Source organism: Arachis ipaensis, chromosome B9, assembly GCF_059453495.1.
Source record: "Arachis ipaensis isolate K30076 ecotype BB chromosome B9, ASM5945349v1, whole genome shotgun sequence".
Classification (NCBI taxonomy): domain Eukaryota; kingdom Viridiplantae; phylum Streptophyta; class Magnoliopsida; order Fabales; family Fabaceae; genus Arachis; species Arachis ipaensis.
Window position 1 is genome coordinate 76,139,212 of NC_142444.1, and position 10,573 is coordinate 76,149,784.

Here is a 10,573-nt window from a genome sequence, read left to right on the forward strand (position 1 = left end):
AACGTTGGCGCCACACACCACAAGGCATACAAGGGGTATACTTCCAACAAGAATAACTTGAGCTACAGAGCTCCAAATGAGGTGATTCAAAAAGCATTGGAAAGTAGGAATCAAGAGCTTTCCAAGCATATATGGCACTGCATGGTGGACACTAAAATTGAGGGAGAAAACTGCCCCGCAATGTGCATAAACGAACATGGTGGCAACCTGCAGTGAGGCCAACTGACCTCTGCACCTTCAAAGGAGTATAACTCGAGCTGTAGAGCTCCAAATAATGTGCTCCCAACGGCATTGGAAAGTAGACATCCAGGGCTTTCCAACAATATATAATAGTATGGGGTGGACAATACATTTGAGCCTCCAGAACTGGCGTTTTCGCCAACGTTTGAGGGCTAACGTTACCTCAAACGCTGCACACCAAAGCCAGCGACCATGCCCTCTTCAAATGATCATAACTTGAGTTGTAGATGTCCAATTGAAGTGATTCCAAGTGGGTTAGAAAGATGACATTCAGAGCTTTCCAACCATATATGATAGTCTATATTGGGCATAAAATTGGCAACATGACAAGAGGACAAAGTTGGCGCCATAAATGTGCATAAGGGAGGCCAACGTTAGGGTCAAAGTTAGACCCCTAACGTTGGCACCAACGTTCATACCAGCAAGTTTTGTGGGCTGCTATGAAAAGTTGGAGCCAAAGTTAGACCCCTAACTTTAGCTCCAACTTTTGGTCCAACTTTTGCAAACTCAACCCGGTTCAATTCGGTTCCTCTTCAAACTCCAAGAGCAATTAACCAAGGCCTTTATCAACCCAATTCCATCAAGAGCAAGGGCCCAAATGATCATCACTCAAAGGCACAAGAAATAGATAAAATAGGAATTTCATTTAATTGTAATTTGTTTTTAATTTCATTTTTATTTCCATTTTGTAAAGCCTATATAAGGCATCATTTTCATATTTGTGAGGAGGCTGGCTCCACGAGGGAGCATTAGGATTTGAGAGCTCTCTCTTAGTTTTCAATTTCGTTTTGAATCTTGGGTTGAGAATTGAAGAAATTCTGTTTCAATCTCACCTTGAAAATTTTCTTGTTTACTTTCTCTGCACAATTGAATTTCCATTCCTGTTTACTACTTCACCTTCTCTTGGCTTCTGCAATTTACTTTTCTTTAATTTCTCTTGCAATTGTTCTAAGCTTTGATTTACTGCTTTCATTTAATTTCCCTGCACCCAATCCCCTTTACTTTCATGCAATTTACATTTCTTGCTCTTTAAGTTTCAATGCAATTTACTTTCTGCACTTTAATTTTCCTTGTCATTTACATTCTGTTGGCTTCAATGGTCACTCAAATCACTCAATGTTAGCTTGACTAAACTAATCACCCACTAAAATTGCTTGATCCATCAATCCCTATGGGATCGACCTCACTCCCGTGAGTTATTATTACTTGATGCGACCCGGTGCACTTGCCGGTTAGATTTGGGTGTTTTGGGAGAAATTTATTTTTCACCAAAATATTCATCAACAGGGACCTTTTGTTCTTGTTTTTCTACTTCCTCACCCACAAATTGGTCTTCATTCTCACTGTTTGATGGTTCTAAGTTCCTCCTTGTTTGCTCTAAGGGCCCATTCATCTTCTTGAAGAGGATTTCTTTCCAGGATTGGGATTGTGTGTGTCTTTTCACGAGTTGTCTGTGTATTTCAATGGCTTGGCATTGGCTTTCTAAGGGTTCTTTGGACCATTGAAGGTAATCCTCAACTGCTAGTTCAAGAGATAAAGGTTGAGAGTAATTTTGGTGACATGGATGTGTTGTGGTGAAGTTGTGTTGAGGGGTGTGGAATGAGTTGTGTGATTGATGGGATGACTTGTATGGATTTTGGAGGAAACTTTGTGTTGAGGCATAATCAAGTGATGAAGAACTTTCAAATGAGAAACTGGGAAGTGAGGGTGGATGCTCTTTCATTCTTTGGTGATACTCCCTGATGACATGTCATCATGTCATGTTTTTCTATGCCTTTTTCCTTTGGTTTCAATAGGTTTTATGCACTTTCTTGATCCATAAGCAAGCCAATTGGGTAGATTTTCATGTTTCCTTTGATTTAATCAACCATGTATGAATTCATGCTATTTCATGAGGTTTTATGCTATAATTGTCACATATTATGAAAGAATGAATATCTCATGATTTTGAGCATAGCTTTGATGTGTTTGGTTGATTAATGATAGGTGAAGAAAGCTTGAAGAAAGGTTGAAGCAAGAAGGAATGGCTAGGAGTAAAGAGAGGACAATGGAATAAGTGAAAATGAACCAAGAAGCAAAAAGCTGGACCAAAAGTTAGCCTCAAACTTTTGCACAAACTTTTGGGTGAAAAGTTAGCCCCAACGTTAGCCCCCTAACTTTGAGGCTAACGTTGGCATGAAGAAAACCTCCCTGGGCACCAAAAGTTTGCGCCAACGTTAGACCCCTAACTTTTGGGCTAACGTTGGCACATGAAAAATACAAAGGGAGGAGCAAAAGTTTGCGCCAACGTTAGACCCCTAACTTTTGGGCTAACGTTGGCGCCACACACCACAACAGTTTGAAGGGGTATACTTCCAACAAGAATAACTTGAGCTACAGAGCTCCAAATGAGGTGATTCAAGAAGCATTGGAAAGCAGGAATCAAGAGCTTTCCAAGCATATATGGCACTGCATGGTGGACAATAAAATTGAGGGAGAAAACTGCCCCGCAATGTGCATAAACGAACATGGTGGCAACCTGCAGTGAGGCCAACTGACCTCTGCACCTTCAAAGGAGTATAACTCGAGCTGTAGAGCTCCAAATAATGTGCTCCCAACGGCATTGGAAAGTAGACATCCAGGGCTTTCCAACAATGTATAATAGTATGGGGTGGACAATACATTTGAGCCTCCAGAACTGGCGTTTTCGCCAACGTTTGAGGGCTAACGTTACCTCAAACGCTGCACACCAAAGCCAGCGACCATGCCCTCTTCAAATGATCATAACTTGAGTTGTAGATGTCCAATTGAAGTGATTCCAAGTGGGTTAGAAAGCTGACATTCAGAGCTTTCCAACCATATATGATAGTCTACATTGGGCATAAAATTAGCAACATGACAAGAGGACAAAGTTGGCGCCATGAACATGCATAAGGGAGGCCAACGTTGGAGCAAAAGTTAGACCCCTAACTTTGGCACCAACGTTGGTATCAGCAAATCATGGTGGCTGATATGAAAAGTTGGAGCAAAAGTTAGACCCCTAACTTTTGCTCAAACTTTTGGTCCAACTTTTGCAAACTCAACCCGGTTCAATTCGGTTCCTCTTCAAACTCCAAGAGCAATCAACCAAGGCCTTTATCAACCCAATTCCATCAAGAGCAAGGGCCCAATTGACACCACTCAGAGGCACAAGAGATAGTTAGAATAGAAATTTCATTTTAATTGTAATTTGTTTTGAATTTCATTTTCATTTTGTAAAGCCTATATAAGGCATCATTTTCATATTTGTGAGGGGGCTGGCTCCAAGAGGGAGCATTAGGATTTGAGAGCTCTCTCTTAGTTTTCAATTTCGTTTTGAATCTTGGGTTGAGAATTGAAGAAATTCTGTTTCAATCTTACCTTGAGAATTTTCTTGTTTACTTTCTCTGCACAATTGAATTTCCATTCCTGTTTACTACTTCACCTTCTCTTGGCTTCTGCAATTTACTTTTCTTTAATTTCCTTGCAATTGTTCTAAGCTTTGATTTACTGCTTTCATTTAATTTCCCTGCACCCAATCCCCTTTACTTTCATGCAATTTACATTTCTTGCTCTTTAAGTTTCAATGCAATTTACTTTCTGCACTTTAATTTTCCTTGTCATTTACATTCTGTTGGCTTCAATGGTCACTCAAATCACTCAATGTTAGCTTGACTAAACTAATCACCCACTAAAATTTCTTGATCCATCAATCCCTGTGGGATCGACCTCACTCCCGTGAGTTATTATTACTTGATGCGACCCGGTGCACTTGCCGGTTAGATTTGTGTGTTTTGGGAGAAATTTATTTTTCACCAAAATACTCATCAAGTTTTTGGTGCCGTTGCCGGGGATTGATTAGATCAACAATGATTAAGTGGGTGAGAAGTCTAGATTAAGCATTTTCTTTATTTTTGTCTTCTGTTTCAAAGTGAAACCAAGGTGTTTGAGTTTTTGCCTCACTAAGAAATTCTCATCTCTGATATGAGTAATTTCAATTTTCCTTGGTTGTGTGTTTTACAAAATTCAAATGGAGTTCAACTCATCTTATGATCAAACAAATTTTATGGGATATTACCCATCATCACCAATCTCTAATGGTGGCTGGGAATATCACCAAGAGAATACACATTCTGAGCACTCCAATTCATGGAGATTTGCTTCAGAACCACAAGATGAGAAAGAAAATCATATGGGATATTTCCCTCCACCACAAAATGATGCAAGTCATGATTCTAATGGTGGCTGGGAAGGGAATTCTAGTGCTCCATATGATAATCATCTAAAGATATCATCACTTAATCATACTTCAACCGAAAGCCCCTTTCAAAACTCATCACCCACACAAACTTCCATGAACCACTCAAAGCTTTCAGAGCTTGAGTCCAAAATTGAAAAATATGCGAAAGAAGCACAAATATTCGAGAAAAGGCAAGAAGCTTTAATCAAAAATATGAATGGAGAAATAGAGAAAATAAGGAGGAGCTTAGAACCACTGAGCAAGAAAAATGAAGGCCAATTAATGGATATGAAGGAGAAAGTGGAAGAGCAAGATAAGGAGGCCACTTCATCAAGTGAACTTTCAATAAAGAATGAGGTGGTTGAACCTGAAACTGCACTTGAGATGACAAGAGAACATGAAGACTCACAACTCTCACAAACCTCCCTGGACCAAAACGCCTCAACATTTGAATCCATGATTGAAAGGTATGACGAGGAGATGAAGAAATGTTGGGAAGATTGACAAACCTCCCCCATGATAGAGCGATTGAAACAAATGTTGGGTGTAAAAGAGGAAGTGGAGGAGCAAGAAAGTGAAGAAGTCATTCCAAACTCAAGTGAGGCAGAGAAGTACATAAAGGAGGAGTTCATGGAACCACCAATACAAAAGGCTCTGGATGAATACAAAACTCCAATAATCACACAGCAACCAAGACTTGGATTCAAAGAAGTGAAGGCAACTAACAAAAGCACCAATCCTGTCCCTAATCCAGTAAGCAAGAGCAATCAAGCCATTTGCAAAAGGAAGCTTGCTGAGGAAAAGCCAAGGCAAGGGACAGTAGCTGACACTTCTCCTCCTTTGAAGTCATTTCTCTTAACAAATTGGAAGAAGAGGAAGAAAGTAAAGAACAGGTAGACAGTAGGTACATTTCTTCTCCTTGCTTTGTTTAAAATTCAATAAATTGGCATATGGTTACATTCTAAGTTTGGTGATGCCTTGCAACAAATTATTTTCAATCTTTTTAGATGATTGCATCAAATTAAAAATGAAAGCGACACATCAAGATTCTAAGTTTGGTGTGCCGCCCACTTTTTTATGCAAAGCATTCAGCAACACCACTTGTCTGCATAACCATAATGTCTTTGCAGTGTTAATTTTCTTTTGGTTTGATATTTTGTTATTCTGTTTACTTTTGTTAATTCTTTGTTTTTTTTAATACTTTCATTTTAGTTGCTTATTCGCTGTGTTTATTAATACATCACCAAGAGAGCTTTATTAATGACAGAATCTTGGCTTGGTGATTGTATTTAATAAAGAACAGTTTCATTTGCTTGGTTTTAATTCAAATAAATGGACATAGGATTGCATTCTAAGTTTGGTGTTGCTATGCAACACAATTTGCTTCAAATCTTTACTGGATACTTGCATTGATTCCAAGCGAAAGTGTCACACTAAGTTTGGTGTGCCACTTATTCTTTTATGCAATGTATTGTGCACACCTTCTTATCTATGCAATCATAATGTCTCTGTCTCTTATGCCTTGATTATTATCTTTAATTTTGCTTGTTTGAAACACATGTACTACTAACATTCCTGTGTAAGACATTCATGATCCATCTTAGCCCCATAGCCACGGTTCTAATAGTTGCTTGAGGATGAGCAAGCATTCTGAGTTTGGTATGGGAAGGAGGAGAATGGGAGGAAATTGACAACAATAGAGAAGATGAACTACAAGGTTGTAAAGTTCCTTTTCCTCTCATTTGTTTCAAGCACTATAAACTGCATGATTGTCTTTACCTTCTCTGTATGCATGTGTGTATGAAAAGGCATAGTTTGATTTTTAAATTGCAACATGGTGCTATGTCATTATGATTACCAACTTGAGTTTTGTGAATTCAAAAGCAACAAAGTATCATGATCATAAACAAACAAGGCAGTAAGAAGATTTTAGCATGTGCATAAAAGTATTGGTAAGCTAGTATGTTTGATTGTTGCTTAATTGCATTAGATTTTATTTAATTGAAGTTTTCATCTAGGACATTTTGTGAAATCTTTTGAAAATCATGAAAACCTTGAAGAAGCAAATGCAAAAATAAAGCAAGAAAAGAAAAAGGGAAAGAGTGAGAAAGCTGAAGGCTCTGAGTACCAATGGCAATTTATTTGCTAAGTACTTGTGGTGTTTATGTATCAAGCCAAATGCTTGAAAACAAAACACTTAGAAGTCAAGGCTAGGCTCAAAGTGCAAAAGCACTCCCTCAAAGCTCAAGGCTCTGAGCATCAATGATTAGAGAGTTAAGAAAAGAAAAGAAAAATGAGCTTAATGAAGTCCTCTAATCAAATGCTTGTGGTGCTTATGTATCAAGTGGTAATACTTGAAAACAAAGCATTTAGAAGTCGTAGCTTTGTTATCAACTCATGGGGCAAAGCACCCAAAAGGAGAAGCTAGATAAAAAAATCAAAAGCTTGTTTCAAGGAAGAAATATAAAAGAAAGATTTCATAAATTGAGCTAGATGGAAGCATCAATCATTTACATTTCTTTTGTGATTGTAGCATGCTTAGAAAACTAGCTTACCATGAACATTGAGTTGCTATTCTTCTTACCTTGGATTGTCAATCTTTATTGCATGATTCTTTTCTTGCTTGGGGACAAGCAAGGTTTAAGTTTGGTGTTGTGATGACATGTCATCATGTCATATTTTTCTATGCCTTTTTCCTTTGGTTTCAATAGGTTTTATGCACTTTCTTGATCCATAAGCAAGCCAATTGGGTATATTTTCATGTTTCCTTTGATTTAATCAACCATGTATGAATTCATGCTATTTCATGAGGTTTTATGCTATAATTGTCACATATTATGAAAGAATGAATATCTCATGATTTTGAGCATAGCTTTGATGTGTTTGGTTGATTAATGATAGGTGAATTCCCCATTTCTGATTTCCACTTTCTCTTTACATTCTGCAATTACATTCATGCAATCACCCCCATTCCCTTTTAATTTCAGCAATCTAGCTTCTGCCCTTTACTTCATGCAATTTAAGATTCCGCCATTTAAATTCCTTGTCATTTCAATTTCTTGTCATTTACGTTTCCCGCCACTTTTACATTCCGCAATTCTCATCTAAATCTTGATTCCGCTCAACTAGAACATACTTCTAATCCGAATTGCTCACTCAACCAATCCTTGTGGGATTCGACCTCACTCTATTGTGAGTTTTTACTTGACGATAACCGGTGCACTTGCCGGAAGGAATTTTGCCGATCGTGCAATTTCCTAAATCGTAGCATAACAAGTTTATGCGCATCAAGTTTATGGCGCCGTTGCCGGGGATTGGTTTTCGATTGACAATTCTCCAATTGGAAGTTAACTAGATTGAGCATTTTTTTTTGTTTTGATTAATTCAGTACAAGTTACTTGTTGAAATTTAATTTCTGCACTCTGTTACATGCTTTCTTTCTTTATGCCTTTAAATTCAAGCAACTAACTCACTGACTCACTAACTGTTTGAATTAATTCCTCAATTGCTCTAACCATACTCTTCCATTAACCAAGAGTATTTCACTTGTTTGTTGCCTGTGCTGTGTTCTTGTATGACAGGTAGGAGAGGAGAGACATCAACTCCTCCATATACCGAACCAGAGAGGACCCTTCATAGACTGAGAAGGGAAGCAAGAGGGAAGAGAGTACTGGGAGAAGAGGAATCTGAAGGAGAATCTGAGGACAATTTTGAGGAAGCTTTAGATCTCAACATGGATAGAGAAGTTCACAACCATGAGAGAGCTGATGGAAACAATGCCATTCCTGAGAGGAGGGTTCTTAGTTCATACATAAACCCAACCTCTGGGAATTGTGGTAGCAGCATCCAGAAACCACCCATTCAGGCCAACAATTTTGAGCTCAAACCACAGCTAATATCACTTGTGGAGAATCATTGTTCATTTGGTGGAAGTGCTAATGAAGACCCAAACCAACATCTCACAAAATTCCTGAGAATTTGTGACACTGTGAAGTCCAATGGAGTCCAGGAAGATGCATATAAACTGCTTTTGTTCCCATTTTCACTTAGGGACAAGGCAGCTAAGTGGCTGGAATCATTCCCAAGGGGGAGCCTAACAACCTGGGATGAGGTGGAAAGCAAGTTTCTGGCACGTTTCTACCCCCCACAAAAGGTCAATAGGCTTCGATCTGAGGTTCAGACGTTTAGACAACAAGATGGTGAAACTCTCTACGAGGCATGGGAGAGATTCAAGGATTTGACAAGGAAATGCCCACCAGACATGTTCCATGATTGGGTGCAATTGCATATTTTCTATGATGGACTCTCTTATGAATCAAGGAAGGCTGTAGACCATTCATCAGGAGGTTCATTGAACAGGAAAAAGACTGTGGAAGAAGCCATTGAAGTGATTGAGACAGTGGCTGAGAATGAGTACTACTATGCATCAGAGAGACACAACACTAAGGGAGTCATGGAGCTGAACCATGTTGATACAATTCTAGCCCAAAACAAGGTGTTTGCCAAGCAACTAGCAGAGCTCACCAGGAAATTAGAAACAAAACAAGTGGTTGCAATACACACACAAGAGCAAGAGGAAGAAAGCACTGAAGGAGGTGATTAGGAAGAGGCCAATTATGTAGGAAATCAACAAAGGCAACCATATGATCCACATTCCAACACTTACAACCCAGGCTGGAAAAACCACCCAAACTTTGGGTGGGGAAACCAGCAAAACCAACATAACAAGTCCACATACCAAAACTCCAACCAAAGATCATACCAAGCCACACAAAACACTTACTCTCAACCACCATATCATGGCCAAAATAATCAACCTAACCCGAACCAACAATTTCAAGATCAATTAAACAGGATAGAAGGAGTGCTGGCACACATGGGTCAGGACATAATTGAATTGAAAAGCTTCAGGGATGATGTGAGAACTACCTTAAGAAACCATGGTGAAAAACTCAAGAGGATGGAGTCTCAAGTAGGAGAGCTATCTCAACAGGCCCCCAAATCAACTGCAGTGTTCCCTAGTGACACAGAAAAGAATCCTAAAGGGGAACAAAAGGGAGTGAGATGGGAAGAATGCAAAGCCATCACCATATTGAAAGAAGTCTCAGAAGAAGAAGGAATCAGGTCCTCAGAACAGGAGCCAGAAATCTTGAAGGAAGATGTGGAGGAAGCTAAGCAGGAAAGTGAAACTGAGCAAGCCAAGGAACTGCAAAAAGGCACGATGGAAACATACCAACCAAAAGCACCATTTCCTCAGAGGTTAGGAGGAGGTGAAAAAGGGAAAACCTATTCAAGGTTTTTAGAGACATTTAAGTCTCTCCATATCAATATTCCCTTTCTTGAGATTCTCCATCAAATGCCTACACACATCAAGTATTTAAAGGAATTGTTGAGCAAGAAAAGAGTTTTGAAGGGAGGACAAACGGTAACAATGAACAAAGAATGCAGTGCCCTCATCAAGAAGGACACAGTCTCTAAGAAAACAGACCCAGGAAGTTTTCATATTCCTTGCATCATAGGAGAAACAAAAATTGACAGAGGATTCTGTGATCTAGGAGCTAGCATAAATGTGATGCCTCTAACTCTTATGAAGAGGCTACAACTGAATGAGGTGAGATCCACTGATGTAATCATACAACTGGCTGACAAAACTCAGAAGCAAGCTGAAGGGGTGGTTGAGAATGTGCTGGTGAAAGTGGGAGATTATTACTTCCCCACAGACTTTGTCATTTTGGACATGGAGGAAAGCTACCTACACCCTATCATTCTGGGAAGACCTTTTCTAGCCACTACTAGAGCGCTCATAGATGTAGAACAAGGAGAGCTAATTCTGAGAATACATGATGAACAGCTCATTTTCAAAGTTTTCAAACCTGCATCTGAGCCTGAACCAGAACCTGAAAAGCCTAAGGATGATAGTAGTCATCTGTGTTTGGAGGAAAGTAATCCAGCAGCTGAAACTCTAAAACAGTCCTTGGAAGGCAAACAGGAGTTGCAAGAGTTAAAGCCACAAGAATCAATGGAAACAGATCAGAAGGATCCTCCTAGCATAAGGGTCAATGAAGAAATCCTCAAGAGAAAGGGAAGAATGATAGG

The 10,573-nt window shown here is 39.2% G+C and overlaps 1 non-coding gene across 1 annotated transcript; it reads right to left on the bottom strand.

Moving 5' to 3' along the window:
* Positions 1–8,636: 8,636 nt before the first annotated feature.
* On the bottom strand, positions 8,637–8,740 carry LOC148545067 (small nucleolar RNA R71). The gene has a single exon (XR_015901926.1). It is a non-coding gene; the product is annotated as a small nucleolar RNA R71 (small nucleolar RNA).
* Between the last annotated feature and the right edge of the window lie 1,833 nt (positions 8,741–10,573).